The sequence below is a fragment of the Ovis canadensis genome, chromosome 21, assembly GCF_042477335.2.
Source record: "Ovis canadensis isolate MfBH-ARS-UI-01 breed Bighorn chromosome 21, ARS-UI_OviCan_v2, whole genome shotgun sequence".
NCBI classification, from domain to species: Eukaryota; Metazoa; Chordata; class Mammalia; order Artiodactyla; family Bovidae; genus Ovis; species Ovis canadensis.
Genome location: NC_091265.1, coordinates 64,108,034 through 64,126,765, shown reverse-complemented (window position 1 = coordinate 64,126,765; position 18,732 = coordinate 64,108,034). Strand labels below are relative to the sequence as shown.

Genomic DNA, 18,732 nt, shown 5'->3' with positions numbered 1-18,732 from the left:
GGTGGTTTGCCATGGAGGGGGTGCCAGACAGCAGCAGCGGGACACAGAGTCAGTCCGGGCAGACAGGAGGCAACCCGGGGCCTTAGTGAGCAGGTGCTGCAGCCGGGTATTGTTGGGACCCCGGGGCGTCCGTCGTCTTGTCTCACCCTAGGGTGAGGCGACCTCAGTGTTTACCCACCGCCTCAAGTTCCTGTTGGTTCAGGCTTCCTCTGTGCAGGGAGGACCCTCCTCTGGGTGGTGCCGTGCCTGTGGGGTCCCGCTGAGAGCCAGGGGGCGTGGGCAGGGTCCCGGGGCATCTCCCAGGCTGGACTCCCCCAGAACCACGTCCCAGAGTGATGGGCCGAGCCAGGCTTTGAAACCAGGCCCATCTGACTCTGGGGGGCTCTGGGCTCTTCACCACCAGGCTCCCCATCTCCCTGTGCACCCAGAAAAACGGGACCACACTCGAGAGCTTCAGGCAGCAGTGCAGGCTGGGCCGGGGAGCTCGGGTCTTCACACAGGCTGCTGTTGGCACCAGGGCTGGACGAGTGGGTGGAGGGAAGGAGAGGGGGGGAAGAGGGTTCCTGGGTCCAGACCGCTGATAGCAGGATGGCCCTGCAGGAAGCTCTCTGCTCTCCTGGTCCCGGTTCAGGGCTCTGTGCTCACTAGAGCTGAGTATCTGCCCGCTGAACTCTGCTCCCCAGACGGGCTGAGAGGGCAGGGGTGGGCGGAGGAGGAGGACGCTTGGGAGACGGCTTGAGGCTGGGCCTGGGGGCTGCAGAGGGGTCGTCAGAAGCAGTAGGATTAGGACTGGGGCACAGACACCGCAGGGGCTTCCAGGTGGCTCAGCAGTAAGGACCACCCCCTGCCAACGCAGGAGACTCGGGTTCAACCCCTGGGTCGAGATCCCTTGGAGAAGGACCTGGCAACCCACACCAGTATTCTTGCCTAGGAAATTCCATGGACAGAGGAGCCTGGTGGGCTACAGTTCATGAGGTCACAAAAGAGCTGGACACAACTGAGTGTCTAAGTGTGCACACACACACAGGATCCAGGGCTGCCATCAGCCCACGGAGGTCACTCACGGTGCTGACTGTCCCTCTGGACTGCTCCCTGCCTGACACAGGATCCAGGGCTGCCATCAGCCCACGGAGGTCACTCACGGTGCTGACTGTCCCTCTGGACTGCTCCCTGCCTGACACAGGATCCAGGGCTGCCATCAGCCCACGGAGGTCACTCACGGTGCTGACTGTCCCTCTGGACTGCTCCCTGCCTGACACAGGATCCAGGGCTGCCATCAGCCCACGGAGGTCACTCACGGTGCTGACTCAGTTGTTGTTCAGTCGGTCAGTCGTGCCCGACTCTTTGCGACCCCATGGACTGTAGCCTGCCAGGCTCCTCTGTCCTTGGGACTTCCCAGGCAAGAATGTTAATGTGGCTTGCCATTTCCTCCTCGCGGGGATCTTCCCGATCCAGCCATGGAACCTGTGTGTCCTGCAAGCCTCCTGCATTGCAGGCCAGCTCTTCAGCACTGAGCCGCCGGGGAAGCCTGGTCCACAGTGGGGCCTTGGTACATGTCAGCTGAGTGCGCGACCCTCCCTCTGCCAGTGTGCCCACTCCACCTTCAGCCCCGCTGTCTCTTCTCAGTGTAAAATCGTGGCCTCGCAGCACCTGGAGTTGCAATCAAAGAGTCGAGCCCCGTCGGTACATCCGTGCTGGGTTGGGTGTGTTTGCCGGAGCGTAATGCCCTGATCTCCCCAAGCGTGGTCTGAGTAGGGAACACGGGGCAAGTGGGTCGTGTGGGGAGTGGGGGCAGTGTTTCAGCCCACAGCAGGTCACTCTGGGGCCGTGTGAGATTGGGGGTCTCCGGTGGGTCATGTGTGAAGGTCTGTGGCTACGTGGCTTTCCCATTCCAGTTTCTGTGAGGGTCTTATCTCCGGGACCCCACCTCCTCTGTGACCTGTGGGGGTGCTGTCTGTCTATCTCAGTTGGGGTGACCTTTTTTCTGCCCCAGACTCTTGGGTGGTGGGCGTCTGGTATGATTGCAGGGGGAGCTCAGGGACCATTTGCCACAGCCTTGGAAATCATGGTAGGGGTGCTGGGGAGGGGTGGGCAGGGGCCTCCTTTCTACTTTAGGATCCTCAGCAAATGTTGACTTCTGAGCTACACCATAGTGGAGAAGGCGTACAGGAGAGCGGGGTCTCAGGTCCTGCATCTGAGGCTTTGGGCTCTTTACTCTGCCAAGACGAGCCCATGGTGCTTGCTGCCGGGGTTGTCAGACATTTAGTGGGGCTCAGTGGGGGCTGGGGCAGTGTTTTGGGGGACCCAGCTCCACCTGTCAGGATCCTGAACTCAGAAGAGATGATGGTAAGACTCAGCATTGCCTCCATGGTGTTGGGTTGCATTTTTGAAGATAAAGCATGGTGGAAGGATCCCTGGATTCCAAGCTGGGCATGAGGTTGATTTTGACTCTTCAGAATGAGTCCATTACAATGTTGCTGACTTTCTGCTTATAGCCCAGTGAGATGCCTTCCTGAAAAAGTCCCTTGAACAGCTCAAGTATTCTCCCCACCTCAAGCCACGGAGCCTCTGTTTTCTAGACACGAAAGTGCCCCGCTGAGAAATCAGGGTCCTTCAGCGGCTCTGACGTGGCCCTGAGGGGGGGGATACTAAACCTGTCTGGTTACAGTGAGCTGATGAATGGGCCTCCGAGGTCTGCGGGATCCGGAAGTGGATCGGGCTCGCCGAGTGGATGCCACGCTATCCCTTTAAAAGCGAGAGTGCATCTTGTCGTGAAGCGCTCTGTTCACAACCCGGCCCGCGTGCAGGTTGCTGCCCACCGGTGCAGTGCTTCCGTTTTTTTCTTTCTTTCTTTTTTTTTTTTCTTAAAAAAAACAACTCCCTCCCTCTTTTAAAAAATTAATTGTGACCTCCATTGGGTGGTTTTATTTGCCCACTCGGAGAAAGTGATGGTTTAAACGCGACCGTGAATACCAAAGTTAATCCTGCCTGTTGTGATCCACAGCTGAGCTGCGGCTGAGCCCATGAGCCCAGCAGGTCTTAAAAGCTTTTGCCATCGGGCGTTTGCGATGGCTTCTGTAGGATGGAGGTCCCCGAAAGCAAGGCTGTCGGGGAGCTGGGGAGCTCGAGTCCGAAATAGTCATGCAAAGATTAAGCGTGTTGCAAGCTGATAAGCTTTGGACTGAGATAACCTATTTTTTTTTTTTCGCCACCTTTGTTATTTTTGTTTTTGCCTGGCTCTATGGGGACATGCACTGTCAGATGGATTAAATGACATGGGTTGTTCTTCTTCAGCGGAACAAGGTTTGTCTTCCTATATCTTGTCCTTCCGCAGCTATGGGGGAGAGAAGTGAGAGGTTCTGGGTTTTTTTTTTTTTTAAATGAAGCCCATTGAGCTGGTGTGTGAGTTTGGGTGTCTGATGAGCCGCCCGAGGATCGCTTGGATACTGTTGCTAGGTTTCGAGACCGAGTGTCTGTGTAATTACGCTTTAGATATGTATAGATGATGAAGAGAGGGTGGTGTTTTCAAACAGATTTGTTAATGTATTATTTTGGGTGTGTGTGTGTCTGTGTGTTTATGTATGAGAATGTAAAATCTATGCTGATACGGAGCCATGATGCTTTGAAGGAAAAAAAAAAAAAAAACCTGTTTGGTAGCTGTCACCTGCTGTGAAATAAAATAGATCCGATTTGAAAGAAGTAGTCAGGTTTCCAGGCATTCGGACTGTAAAATGTGCCACTTACCATGAGACGCAGACAATGGTGTTAAGTAAACACAGCATCCTTTGTTTGCACGGAGAGCCAGCAGGTCCTGGGAAAACCCAGCATTCTAACCTGCTTCATCTCATCAGATCGGCTCGTTTGGGGTCAGCGCTGCCGTGTGCCCCCCTCCTGAGAGTGAGGAGCGAGGCTTCCCCGGGCTGGTCTGTCCCCCTGGACGGTGCAGCCATCACAGCTGCAGCCCACATTCCCAGAGAATATTTTCAGAGCACGTTGCTGAGGGGAGGAGGTGTGATGGAGCCCCAGCAGACGCGGCCGCTGAGCGGATGTGAGCAGCCCGCCGTCAGCCGTCACGGCTCATGCTGCTAAGCGTGGCCTCCCTCCCGGGGCCGGGGGAGCTGTGGCGCGCGTGCTGGCCGCCCGCGCTGGCTCCCTGTCCGCCCGCGGGCGCGTGGCTCCCTGCGTGCCGAGTCCTGTCCGCCGCCGGGGTCTCCGCGGTCCTCCTCCGCCGGGCTGCGGTCATGCGCCCGCGGCTGCGGCTCCCCTCCCCCACTCTTGCCATCAGCTGTGTGAGTTTATCCCCCAGTCCTGGGAGGTAGCTGCTGCCCGCTAGTGACCCTGCGCACCGGTCGCTCCTGTGTTCCGTCGGGAATGGGGTTTTCACGGGTGGCCGACGGCCGGTGAGCGTCTGCTCAGGATGCACGGTGGCCTCGGTCTGTCCCAGACGCTGTGATCACTGGCCTTCTGGGGACGCTTGTCTCAGTCTCGAGAGGGTGCAGCCGCGGCCATATGGTCTTGACCTCCTGTGCCTAGTGTGCGTATAAATGTCACACACTGCTGGTGTCCTGCCCCGAGGCTCCCCTGGGCCTCCCAAGGCACCTGTTCCCATGCACACGGCCTGGCAACGCTTCTGAGGGCAGGCCCAGCTTGGGGACGTGTCCCCCAGGGCGGTGTCCCCCGTGCAGGGGACAAGAGCGGCCGCTGGAGCGCCTATCCCACCAGAGGTGCCTGGAGGAGCCGCCCAGTGACCCGCATGCATCTACTGCTTCTTGCCATCTGCGTTGAACAGGTCCCCAAACCTGAGTGTTTCCGGGCTCTCTGCTTCCCAGTTCCAAGCCACGTGGGCCCCTGGGGAAGACCTCTCCCCTGCTCTGTCCCATGAGGAAAAATGGCAGTCCCCCAGTCCCCCCGTCTTCCACAGCCTCAACCACAGTCTCTGCGAGACTGCATTCAAGGTGAGCCCAGCCCTGAGCCCTGGCTCCCAAGGCCCCCGAGGCCCCGGCACCTTTGACAGCCTTCATGGTGCAGCCCCACCTTCACAGTCCTCCAGTGAGATTCACAGATAACCTAACACGCGCGGAATTTTTTAAGATCAGCACAGCATTCTGACTGTCCAGGAACGAGAAGCGGAGCGGGACGAGCAGGCAGTGACTTGCGTATCTCTGAGAGCTTCCCACGCGGGAGGGCCCAGTGTGGGCGCGGGGGCCGGCCCCCTCCGAGCGCACTCGCCCTCAAATCCCAGAGCCCCCCACCCCACCCTGGGCAGCTGGGACACCCCCAGGGTGGGCCCTGCCAGCCCCTGCGGTTTCCTGGCACCATGAGCTCCGCTTAGCAAAGTTCTGAACCAAATGCCACATAGGCTGTTTCATACACGGCGTTTGCGTTTTGGGAAAAATTCAGCAGGTACCTGTGTGGAAGGATCTATATCTGTGAGTTGGTGTGGGGGGTATGGTTTATGCTCCGTGTCTACACGAATGTCTGGTGATCATTCATAATTCATCCAGCTGTCCCATGACAGCTGGACATTTAAGGAGTCTGGCCCTTGACCACTCCCTGTGACAAGTAAACCCCCCACCTCCCAACTAAGGACATAGCCCCCAAGGCCCCCTGCAGGGGTGGACGCCAGCCCATGTGGGAACCACAGCTGCGGTGTTCAGGGGGTGGTCCTGGCACAGGTCGGGGGCAGCGCCTGACCGCAGGCCGCCTTGCCCCTGCCTTCTCGCTGCTGGGCTGCTCTCCACCCCAAGTGCCTGTGAGCACCCCTCCGCCCCCCAGGTCTGGTCCTCCACCCCGCAGCCCCTCCACACACCTGGGATGGCTGTTCTCCAGCCAGGGGATCTCTAACCCGAGGGCCTGCCTCTGACCCCGTGACCTGGGGTCCCCATCCAGGGCCCTCTGCCCGTCACGGGGATGCCGGGATGCAGGGAGTGGACAGCACAGATGCCATTCCCGAGGGCGAGGTGCGTGACGGCTGGACGGATGGTGGCGAGTCCGTGCTCGCCCGCCTCCTGCCGCCTGGGACCCTTCGCCATTTTCCGATCTGCCCTGGGGCCCAGCCCAGCCCCGCCAGGCCCATCCTCTCCTCCTTCCGCAGCTCTGCCCTGGATGCGGGTCCCAGAGAGGAGGAAGCGTGCCTGGGGCCCAGGCTGAGTCTCTTACCTGCTTCCTGCTGCCCCGCCGCTCCCTGCCCGCTCCCTGCCCGCTCCCTGCCTGCTCCCTGCCCGCTCCCTGCCACCGGTCCTCTGGGCTTTTCTCCCCGCACATCATTCTTCTCCCGCTGTGACTGCCCTCCAGGTAGACGCCCTGGCCCAGGCTCCAGACAGGGTCAGGGCCAGAACTATGTGTCCCAGCTGGAGGACCGGACTTTTGGTGGCCAGTTCCCTTAAAGATGGGGAACGTCTGGGCCTGTGGGAGGGAGTAGGGAGGGGCTGGGGTCGGCATCCAGGGGGCCGTGGGGTCGTAATGGGCTGTAAAGTCGGGACGGCTCCCTGGAGGAGGCGGCCGCAGGCTGTCTGGATCTGAACGGCAGAAGCCGTGCCGTTTCACTGCCCTTTCGTGCCTGGACCACACTCTGTGCTTTTGGGCGATCCCTGCCAGGGAGGTGGTGCTGTCCCCATTTTACAGGTGAGGAGAGTGAGGCCTCAGGCACAGACGCGAGTTCCATGTCCGGGTTGCGGGGAGCTGGGGTTTGGACTGGGCCATTCCTTACCCACCACGGCGCTGCCCTCCAGCCTTTGTGCGTCTCTCTCCTCGCCCCTTCAGTTCCTGGACCCTGCCCCCGCTCCTGCATTGCTGTGCCCCTGCAGTCCTGCCTCCTGTGGGGTTGGCAGGCGGCTCCCCAAAGCCGGGCGCAGAGGCGCTCTTCCCTGAGGACAAGCTGCCCCTTCCGGGGGCCCCCGAGGGCACCCTCACCCTCGGCCCCTGGCCCGTGCTCTTGGTTGACTTTACCGGCACGTCTGGGTTCTGCGGGCCAGGCCCACGCTCCTCGGCATACCACAGCCCAGTTGCCCTGGCCCCTGTTGTCGTGTCTCCTGATGACACCAGGTCGTCAGGTCCCATCCCAGAGCCTGCTGGTGGCCATGGAACCTTCCAAGGAGAGCAGCCTCCCATCCCTGGCCACTTCCGGCCTGGTGTCTTTATCTGAGCCATTTTATGCAGGAAAACCAGTTTCCCGGCTGCTCCAAGATGCACTGAATGAGTGGCCTTAGCCTGGGCTCACCAGCTTCCCACCTCCCCATCCCTGGGGCTCCCCGCCTCTTCCTAGGGAAGCAGCCGCTTCTCCTCCTCTCCCCCCCCCACCTCCTCCAGGCCGGCTGACCTGTCCCCCAACCCTGATCTCAGGGTGTCCCTCTGGGGCTGGTTTCCAGACCCCCCCCCCATTAGCCCTGATGAGTTAGGTGCATCTGTGTCATGGACAAAGGGACCAGTACATCGGAAGGAGACCAGGTTCTGGGAGTCCCTGCCCACCCTCGATCTCCATGTCCGGAGAGAAAGTCTGGCAGGGCCTCCTGGGAGGAGGAGAGGCCAGGCTCCTAGGGGAGGCGCCCCCATCTTAAGATTTGTGCACTCCCTGCCCCGTCTTCGTGATGAGAGCTTGGAAGGTCAAGGTGTTTGGGGAAGTAATTGTCCCCTGAGGGGTGACAGTTGGTGACCCCAGGGAAGCCCGAACTTCCATATGAAGGAGCCTGTGTAAACGCCTCCGGAATGCAGGCCGGCCGGGGAGGTCGTGGGCCCAGCCTGAGTGGGGGAACAGGAAGCCCCCTTCCCCATAGGAAGCAGTGGGACCCCACCAGGTGGCCCCACCTTCTGGGGATGAGAACCTGCAATTCCAGGGAATAGGGCGCTCAGGAGGCTGCTCAGTCCACGGCCCTGGGCACTGAGTCATTTCACCCCACTCGGGGCCCCCCCGTGGGGTGGACGGACCAGCCAGATCAGGGCTCTCGTGCTGCCCTGGCCCCACACCCCCAGGCCTCCCTAAGAAGACCCGTCCTCCTCCCGGTGAAATTCCTCCGTGCCCCCCGTACGTAGGCCTGCCCTTCCAGGCCCTTCCACGCACATCAGACAGCGGCTGCCCGTCCACTCGCCACCCTCTGTCCAAGCCGCGAGCTTTCCAGCAGCACCCAGCCGCCTCCACGGGTCACCTCCGCCTTCCCTGGGGGTCTCCCAGCAGGTGCCCCCCACCTTCTCCTTCAGCGTTCAGTAAGTGTTAGTCGCTCAGTCGTGTCCACTCTTTGCCACCCCATGGACTGTAGCTGCCCATGGAATTCTCCAGACAAGAATACTGGAGTGGGTTGCCATGCCCTCCTCCAGGGCATCTTCCCGACCCAGGGATCGAACCTGGGTCTCTTGCGTTGCAAGTGGATTCTTAAATGTCTCCAGCTACCTCGGAAGCCCATTCAGAGTAGAAGCTTGTTTCCCAGAAGTCGGGGTGCACGGACCCCTGGCTTGGATGGGGAGTCCCTGCCCACAGCTCCTGGGACCTCACTTGTCCCTGCAGAGCTGCCGGGCACATAGTTGCTGACTGGCAACAGAGCAGGTGGCGAGCACGCAGGCGCGCAGTGGGCGGCAGCTTCCCAGACATCTGGCGAACCTCAAGCCCTGGAACCTCCCTCTGCCACCATGGCGAGAGTGCGGGGTCCCACTGGGGCTCCGCTCCACCCTGACCTCTCACACATTCTTTCATCACGGGGTCCCTGACTCACCAAGCCTGGGAGGGACGACAGGACCCCAGACAAGGCCCGAGTCGGGCCAGTGTCCTGATGCCCGCAGAGGGGGTCCCCACCCCCGGGTCCTGCTTTTAAGGACCCATCCATTCTCAGCGAGCCTGGCAAAGCCCCATGTGGCCTTTAGGGAAATACGCGCAGCCTGGAATTTTTGGACTTCGTTGCTTAGAACCACCTGGAGCATGTCCATCTCAACTATGTCAGGAAATAGGCGCGGGAAGTTTCTTTGTCGTGAAGGTGTGAAGGCGGCTGTGTAGGGGGACCAGAAAAAAGCATTAGGCCAAGTGCCAGAAGGACGTGGGTTCTATCTGGACTCGTCCCCGAGATCCTGGGGGAGCCCCGAGCGTTTCTTCCATCTCAGCAGCCTCTGCAGACGTGAGCGCCATCTCCTCTCTGCACCATGGCTGTGCCCGGGACTCATGACTAGGCCTGGATTCAAATAGATAGAACCAAGCGTCTTTTCTTGAAGTTCCTTGGGGCTTTGCAAGCATTTGAGCCTCATACGCAGGCGGAGGGTTTGGAAGACTATGTGGGGTGGAATTCAGCTGAATGCAGAGAAGGTTTCTATTCTGGGTTTAATGAGCCTGAGTGGAAAAGTGCTAAGGTGGTTTTTGAGAAGGAAGAAGCCATCCATGTGGGCACAGAAGACGTGTCAATTTTAGCCAAGCTAGAAGGGACACGTTGAGGAGCTGAGGGAGCAGCAGGTGGGCAAAAATGAGGCCGAAGAAGAGAAAAGTCATCCCGTCTTGGCTTGTGGGTGATGAGTGTCAGGCCCTTAGTCATCCAGGTCCAGACACAAAACAGACTCCAATTTCCACTCATCTCCGGGGCCATCAGGCTGCGCTGACCAAGGAGGCCACCCAGGTGGGGGTGTTTCCAGGAAAAGGACCATAAGTAGCCCCAGAAAGCGTCTTCTAGGGATGCCCACAGGGGGCTGGAAAGGGAAGGCAGGACAGATTCTGTGGCCTGGGGAGCAGCGGGGGCAGGATGTGGCTGGACCCGGGCTGGGGGCAGGACCAGCCCTTGTCTTAAACTGTGGCACCTTCACTCATCGCTGGCCAGCAGCCAGCCGTAGGTTCTGTGGCCATCCTGCAGCCAGCGGGGTCGGGGAAGGGTGCTACGCCAGAGAAAGGCCGCTGACACGCGCTGCTGGGCACAGTGGGTGGTTCCTGGAGAAATCCGGTCCAGATCGCTCCATCGCTTGTCAGCCGGGGTGAGGTCAGGGTCCAGCCCAGGTCTCCCCCCTCTACCCCTTGTCCATCATGGGCCCAGCTTTCTTGTAGATTTTTCCACCAAGTGGAAGACAAATTCGACATGAATGTGCCTCAGAAGGGGAAGAAAGTGCTCAGAACACTGTGCTTTGCTCGTTTCATTGCAAATTTAGGTGACTTAGTGGTAAAGAATCCACCTGCCGTTGCAGGAAATGCAAGAGACTGGGGTTCAATCCCTGAGTTGGGAAGATCCCCTGGAGGAGGAAATGGCATGGAGAACCCCATGAATCCCTGATCCACATGTTTCTCCCACCAGAGGAGCCTGGTGGGCTGCAGTCCATGGGGTCACAAAGAGTTGGACACGACCTAGAGACTCAGCACGCACGCATGTTACAACTCTATTAAGATCCTTTTCAGTGCCCAGAACAGATGATAAAATAGCGATGAGGAAGGGTTATGACAGAATTGTGTGGCCAAGGGCTTGGGGTGGGGGTGGGGAGCAGGTGATAGTCTTCACTCATTTCCTGTGGAGCCGTGCTGGGATTCCAATTGTTGGCATCTGTGCCCCTCTGCCAGGTGGACAGATCCTAGACAGCACCAAAGCCGGTGTGAAGGACTGTTGAGTCCTTCTGGAACTCTCCAACTCCTGGGGGTAAGGGTCTTTGTCAGTGTTCGGATGGAACAGGCTGAGCGGTGGTCAGAGCTTTGGGGTGGCCAGGCCCGTGGCCCCGAGAGGGGAAGTCTTGCCTCTAAACACTTGCTCAGCTGAGCTGCTTCGGTAGAATTGCACCACCGTCGCTCAGAGCTGGGGATGCCTGTGGTTGGCAGCAAGGTCACGAGTGTCTTTTGCCTGCAGGGCCTGGGACAGCGTGGGTTCCCGATAAACGTCGGGGGAGATGTTTAGACGTCGATTTTCTTCATTCCACCACAAGCAGGCCTTGTGCTGAAGCCCCGCCTCCCAACTCCCCTCCCCAGACCCTGCCATCCTTCCAGTCACACGTGTTTCTGTCATGGACCATCCGGTGCCGGGGAGGACAGTTTGTCCATCTGGCTGGTCACAGGTTTCGGATGCTGGGAACAGACCCAATTTCGTCCTCTTGACGTCACCCGTTAGTGTCCTGATCCTGTGAGGCGTTCGTGGACAAGAGCAAAGTTTTCTGTGAACTGGCAAAAAGTTGGGGAGAACGGTGCGCGCGAGGGGTGATGGTGGCTCCGTGGGCACTGCCCTCCGTCGGGGTCCTGGCAGTGACGCTGAAGAAGGGCCAGCTCCCGGGTGGTCCCGCTCAGCGTCTCTCGTGAATTAGCCTTGGATGTCTGCAGCATCTCCCACCTGCCCCGAGCCATTGGCTGAAGGGTCAGGGATCCTGCCCACTTCCGGCCTGAAATCTGCCGTTTCCGTTTTCTTACTTCGCTCACTCCGTGTCTGGTGCAGCTGCGTCCGTTTGTCTCGTGAGCACAGACCACTCCTGAGGGGCTTTGTGAGTGTCGGCCGCTGGAAGACTTCCCCCTTCCGGCTGCTCAGGGGTCTCTCTGCAGAGCGTTGACACTGCTGGAGCCAATCCCATCAGATGCCTGTGAAGGTAGAGCTCGCGGCTCAGCGTCTCAGAATAGCCCCTGAGCTCTGGGATGCTATGGTCGTCATGGCAACGGCTCTTTGTTTGGGGAACCAGGCGCTATTAGCCTGTGAATAGCATGGTTCCAAACTGCAGGTTTTGCTTTCCTTGGGGGCCGAGGTACCAGACGGACTTGAGGGACCGTCTGCCGCCTCCCCTTTCTGGCGGTGTCCGTGAGTGTCTTCAGTCTTTCTGATGTTTGGGGCTGAGTGGAGGATGGTGAGTGCGGTGAGTGACCGTGCAGAGGGGATGAACAGCAGAGGTGTGCTCGGCCTGCCCCAAGGAGACGGGTTCTTTGGGGTATCATGGGTTCCCTTCCTGAGCCAAGAGATTCCCACACTTTGCCGGCTCGAGTGTGGCCCCAGATTTCAACACCAGGCAGAGGAGCCCACGCATGACACTTAAGACAGTGATGGAATGAAAATGGCTACAATTCAGTTTGAATTGGCCCTGCAAGGAGTGAGGAGGAATCAGGTGGTGTCTGGGGCTTGGAGGACATGCCAGAGGGTTGGTCTGCACGTGGCCCAGGGACTGGTCACCCTTCCCCATGGCCCCTGTGCACCAAGACTGCGGTGCGTGCAGGGCATCTGTGTAGCCCTCGGCGTTCCTGCTGGGCCCTTCCTGGAGAGTGCTTGTCCTCCCACCCCGAGCCCTCAGCTCGCTGCCTCTCCCACTCGTGTTTCCTCTTCACTCATGTGGTTTCCTTCCCTTTCTGCTGTTAATGCTCCTCCGCAAGCTTCAGGGTGGGAGCAGGGACCTCTAGGGTAGGGTGTCTCTGCTCCCACACCCCGCTCTCCATTCCACAGCCCGAGCTCCCTGCTGGCCCGCGGCACGGCTGTCAGAAGACGCAGGATCCACACCCTTCATCCGAAAAAGGATCTCAGAAGTGAGAGCTTTGTTCCTGCCTCATCGGCAGTCAAACTTGACCTGAACTGATTTGAGGCTATTTATAGCCTTTATTTACCCTACTTAGGGTGACGATCCATCCATCCACCCCCTGCAGGAGCCCGCCTGTGACTGATGATGGGACTCGGCCCAGGCCCACCAGGGGTGCCGCGTAACAGACAGCATATGGGCCACGTCATCATGACAAAGCCAGCAACTGGAAAATACCCACACACGCCCACCCCGCGCTCCTCAGCCACGGCACCCTGAATCTGTATTTGCTGAATGAACAAGTGTTCTTGGGTCTACCTTTTAAGGGTTTCAATGGATCCTTTCAAGATGGTGTTGCCTCCGAGGATGGGGTCGTCTTTGCTTTAAATATTAAAAGAAGTCTTACATGGAAATCGCAGAGGCCTTCAGACTCTCTCTCCGTCAAGGTCGGACAAGGACCTTGCCTCTCTCCCTGCATACCCTCAGCCCCTCCTGCCCCACGTGTCTACAGTTTCCCGTTAAACCCCAAAGGGGCCCCAGGGGGCTGGGTGTGGCCCCCTCTGCTGGGTTTAGGTTTCCTCTCTTCCCACTGGAGACACTGTCATTTTTATTGCTTCAGGCGTCTGTTTCCTCTTTTTCGCCTGGCTGGTTTGGCAGATGGGTTAGAGGATCATCAGGGTCTGGGGTCCTCGTGGCCTTCGTATGAGCAGCTTGGCCCATGGAGGCTGCATCCTCGGTCTGCCCCCGGTCCCTCCCTAGTGCCCCGACCCTCTGTGCCTGGGGCTGCAGAGCTGTCCCCTGACCCCTGTGGGACCCACCCACCAGGTAGCCGGGCCCCTCGACCCCAGGCTGCCATCTGTAAGGGGCTGAACTGTGTTTCATGTTAAGGTCCTGACGCCCCGTGCCTCAGAAAGTGGCCTTCTTTGAAAATCGGGTGTTTACAGAGGTGATTAACTTAGCCTGTTAAGGTGGGCCCCAGCCCCGGAGGACCGATGTCCATATCACTGTGGAGACAGGCTTGCACACAGGCAGAGCAGCCTGTGAAGACGGAGGCCGAGGTTGAGGTGATGCCTCTATTGGGTTGTCCAAAATATTCATTCCAGTTTTTCCATTGGAAGGGGTCAAAAACCCAAACGAACTTTTTGGCCAATTCAGTAGGTGCCAAAGATCCCCAAAGGTGACCCGGAAGTCTCCAGCAACAGCAGGGAAGAGATTTCCTGCCCCCACCCCCACAGCCCCCGAGGGAACCCCCCGCTAACACTTCGGACTTCCCGCTTCCAGGACTGAGACGATGTGTGTGTGAGTTGCTTAGTCGTGTCCAGCTCTTTGCGACCCCATGGACTGTGACCCGCCAGGCTCCTCTGCCCATGGGATTCTCCAGGCAAGAACACTGGGCGGGACGGGCGGGGCGGGCGATTGGCCTCTGGCTTCTCCAGGGCATCTTCCCCACCCACGGATGGAACTCGCAGGTGGATTCTCTACCACCTGAGCCACCAGGGAAGCCCGCTGGGACGATACGCCTGTTGCTTAAGTCCCAGTCTGTGTGGCTTTGTCCCCGCAGCCCGAGAAAACAGACGCACCGTCTCCCCGGCCAGCAGCCCCTCCTCCTCGTGTTGCCGTCTCAGTTAGGGCACCGGGAGCAGGCACCGTGCCCGCCCCAGATTCGTCCTCACGGCTCATCCAGTCCACTGGGCTCCTGTCCACCTTCCCTCTAAATATCTCCCGAATCTGCCCCCTCGCCTCCCGTTGCTTTGGGCCTGTTTTTCTGTCACCGGGACCCTGGCAGCGGCTACTGGTGGCCTCGGCTCTGCTTCCATCCCCCTTTGCTGCCGAGCCCTGCAGGCTGAACACACTTCCAGCACTCAGATCCTGCGGTTCCGCTTGACCTAAAATCCCCTCCGTGGTGCCCCGGGCATCCTCTTCCTGTTAGGACACCAATCACAGTGTCATACCGCATCTCAACTAATTAGAGCAGCCAAGACCCAGTTTCCAGATAAGGTCCCGTTGCAGGTTCTGGGGGGACACAAATTTGGGGAGGGGGACAACAATGTCAGACCCAGGACTCAGCATGCATCACGTGTGGGGGTTTCCTGGAGGAAGGGGCCCAGGGACGTTCAGCAGAGGAGTGGGATACAAACCTCTGGAGGTAACAGGCGACCCCCCTGCAGCAGCGGCGGAGCTCCGAGGGGAGCTCCCATCACTTGGCAGCCCGATGCCCTGCTCACCTCACGTCCAAGACAACGACTTGGGCATCCAGCAGTCACTGAGCCCTGAATTCAGGGCGGGCGGCACACCCGACACCCTCAGGAGCTCTGTGCCCTGGAGCCTGGCTGGGAGCGGATGCCGTGGGCATCCAGGTGGGAGAGGCAGCTGGGTCCACAGGTCTACAGGGAGCTTGCTTGGCCCCTCACAGAGTGAGCCTGGTCTAGAAGCTTCACTCCCACCCCCTAGGTGAGACATGGGAAGTTGTGGGTCCCGACAGGTCTCGTTACCGCAGGGTGGCACATTCCCTCCGTCTGTGCCTGGGGGCGTGGTCCCCGCCCTTCCTGTGAGTCCAGGGCTGGCCCAGACCCTGGGTTTCTGTGGTGTACCGATCAGCTCCAGAGGCCACCCTACAGCTCAGACAACGGGATTTATCCCTCCCGGTCCTGGAGGCTGGAATCTGGCATCCAGGCGGGGCCGGTCCCTCCTGAGGCCTCGCTCTGGGGCATGTGGACAGCTGTCTCCTCCCCATGTCCTCCAGGGTCGTCCCTCTGAGTGTGTCTGTGTTCTGACCTCTTTCTATAAGGACCCCAGTCCTGTGGGGTTCACGCCCACCAGTATGACCTCATAATTTACCCTAACCACCCCATTAAGGGTGTGACACCTCCAAGTAGTCACAGTTGTAGGTATCAGGTATAGAGCTTAAACAGATGAATTTCAGGGGGTTCAGCCAGTAACACACGGTGCCCACCTGGACACGGCCTCTGCCTCTGGGAGCCCCAACCCCCGGTCCCAGGACACTGGCACTTTGGGTGGGAATCAGGCGGCTGAGTAGAAGAGACCTGCTAAGGATGAGAAGGAGGCCCCCCATGTCCAGGACTGTCTGCCTCGCCCATGGCCTGCAGTGATGCCCCAGGCCCGGAACAGGCAGTTCCCAAGAGGTGGTCCTCCTCCTGGATGAGGAGGGTGGGTGCTCCCCGCAACCAGGCGTGGACACAGCGCAGCTGGACTCTCGAGCTATCAGCACGGACTCTGGAGCCCATCTTGTCCGTCTGCATCTCAACTCTGCCCCCTGGGGGCTGTGTGACTTTGGACAAGTTATTCTGCCGGCGCCACGGTTGTCTCCTCTGTGTCTTGGGGATAAACAGCTACCAGCCCCCTTGGGTGGTTCGAGTTGTCAGAGCCCTGCCTGGCTTGCAGCGGTGGTGTTGGAGGAGCTCATCATCGAAGTATAAGCCCCACTTCACAGATCGAGAGACTGGGTCCTGAGAGTTGACACGGCCTGGCTTGACTCCCCCTGGAGGGTGTCGGGGGAGCCCAGGCTTGCCTGAGAGCAGGTCGCACAGCTGCGGGATCGGGGCCCGTGTCAGTGAGTCACCCTGACCCTGGGCAGGCGAGCACCCATCTCTCCTCCAGGCTCTTGGCCACGCAGTTGACAGTAAGGAGGAGCGGTCTTCCTGTCACGCGGCCTGTGTGTGTTCTCATCATGCCATCCAATGTCTGCGGGCTGCTGAATCCGCATAATTAGCATGGGAAGGTGGAGGTCCAGCTGGCAGTCCCACCCAAGTGCTCGCCCAGAGTTGACATGGATAGAGCCAAGTGGTGACAGACACGCCGTCGATGTGGCATCCAGGTGGGGGGGAGGTGGGAAGGAGGGCGAGCCATCGCTGGCCCACGGAAATCCACCAGCCGCATCCCTGCATGTCCACCAGAACGTGGTGGCGTTCGGTGGCCGTTGGCAAGAATGGGCGGTTAGGAGCCTCGTGCCCACCTGGTGCTTCCCTGGCCAGAACTGCCCACGCTGCTGGGAGTGACCCGGGGTCTTCGTGCTGCACGGTCTCCTTTCTGCAGAAGCTCGGGTGTCGGTGGTGACCAGGCAGACCCAGGAAAACCCGCACCCAGAGGGACCCGCAGTGGGCTGGTTGGGTGGTTGGCTCCCGCCTCCTTTCATGAACTGCTAAGACGTTCTTGCTCAGCTCCTGGTGATGCCTTTTTGGCTGCTCTCGGTCTTCGTGGCCGCGCGTGGATTTTCTCCAGCTGCAGCGAGCAGGGCTTTTCTTGCTGCAGAGCAGAGGCTCCGGGGTGCTTGGGCTTCAGTACTTGTGATGCAGCAGCTTAGTTGCCCCAAGGCATGTGGAGTCTTCCTGGACCAGGGATCGAACCCCGAGTCCCCTGCATTGACAGGCAGATTCTTAACCCCAGGACCACCAGGGAAGTAAGACTTTTGCTTTCATCGTCCCTCCTTGGAGGTCGCTGCCCTCGAATCCTCAAACCAGCCGAGGTCGGCAGCAAACCGTGATTGTCACTTCCTGAAAATCCAGCGCGGGGTAACACTTGGAACTCTTCGTAGCCAAATGTCAGCCCTGGGTGTTCCCGGGTCTTATCTGCCCGCTGGTTTGCGTTTCCATCGCGTTGGCCCCGGAATGCTAATCACCCGCTTCTCACAGAGGTGGGTCTAGGCTCCTCTCTCTGTCCCTTCTCCCGTGTCTCAGGTCTTCCTAAACCATCTCCCCACTCTGGTGCCAGAGGGAAGCACAGCACCGTGGCCCCGAGTTCTCGCCTGCTCCTGCTTCCCCGTTGGCAGGGAGCGCACAGCCTGGCTATGCCGTCTGCGGTTGGTGCCCGTGTTTGGCCGAGAGGCTGTAGACCCGGGCGGCTCCCTTGTGTCTTGTGCCTCGGAGTCCGCTCCAGGACACGGGCCGCGCGGGGACTTCACACAAGGCAGGGACCGCATCGCCCGTGGGGACCCCTCCCACGGTAACTGCTGGGCAAGGGGCAGAGAGATGCCAGAGCGGCTGCTGGGGGAGCCACTCGAGGGCTGGGACCCCCAAGGAGAGGCCCCCTGACCGATGCCCCCAGGAGTTTTATCTGGTGATTAAAGTTTCAGGGCGAGAACCTTGGGCATCATCTTTGTGGACCCAGAGGGTCCTTGGGGCCAGGCAGCCCCGGCCCAGGTCCCTTCTGCCCCCAGGCCCCGTCATCTGACTCGGGAGCTGCCCTGCGCTATGCGATGGAGGCTGCCTGCCCACCCTGCGGTTCTCCTCCAGGTTAGATCACTCGTTTGTTCTTGCTTTTTCGTGATCTGATTCTCAGGACGGGGCCACGGCTGGCTTGCTCCCTGCCCTGACCCTCTGGCATAAGTCGGTCCTCAGCTGGGTTCTCCATGATGAACGGAAGCACGCTGCCGCTTGCAGGCCCTTTCGGCCTGGGGTCTGCGCCCTCTGGCTTGTCACGGGTCATGGCCCCTGCAGCGATGCCTGCGGGGTGCTGGGTTTGCTCCCGGCTAGAAATTCAAAGACAGAGACTCCTGGTTCTGAGCAAGGGAGAGTTAACTGTTGTCAAAGAGGCCAGTTCAGGGCAATTACTCCCAGGAGTGGGATTTTAACACCAATTCTAAAACCTATTTTCCACCAAATAAGACTTCTGATGAGCATTTTGATGGAATCATACATTCTAAGGTGCGTTCAGGTGCGGGTTGGGCTGGGAATTTTTTCACAGTCAGAGGGCCCAATTATTCTGCCTCATTTCAGAGCCCGTTTTGATGCTGTTGATGTAGGAAAACATATAAATTTCTATCTTGATATACTTTTGAGGCGTCGGAGCCTTCCCAGACCTTGTTTTGTGGTATTTTTAAAGCATTAGTCCTCACGACCCATTTTAAAAGGATGTTTGGAGGAGTAAAACCGTTAGTAGATTTGGGACCTATTTACTTCCAGGTGGAAACAGAGGCTCCGTAGCAGGGCTTGCTGTGATACACGGCGCTCCAAGGGCAGGCTTGAAACTCACGGGGGAGAGGCAGGACGTACTCCCCGGGGTCCGACCGAGATGCCTGGCGGGGTTGCCACCTCAGACTTGCAGGGCGTGGGGACTCCGCACATCGGCCCCTCCCCTGAGCATGTGGAGCCCAGAGGGCCCGCGCTGTCCTCGGGGAGGCCCGCAGGGTGAGCAGCGCCGGCTGTGTCATCTCCTGGGTCCTGGGGCAGAGGCTTGTCTGAGCTGCGCTCGGCCTCCCCGAGAAGTGAGCTGTCTGAACGCAGGGAATGGTTCGCGTGCCCGTCTTCTCACTGGCTTTCACCTCCCCTCACTAGATAATACCCGCCTTGACGG

At 59.4% G+C, this 18,732-nt stretch overlaps 1 protein-coding gene across 6 annotated transcripts in view; it reads left to right on the top strand.

The window, feature by feature from the left end:
- The window catches only part of SHANK2 (SH3 and multiple ankyrin repeat domains 2), a 554,755-nt gene that overhangs the window by 209,489 nt on the left and 326,534 nt on the right, over window positions 1–18,732 (top strand). The window lies entirely within an intron of this gene.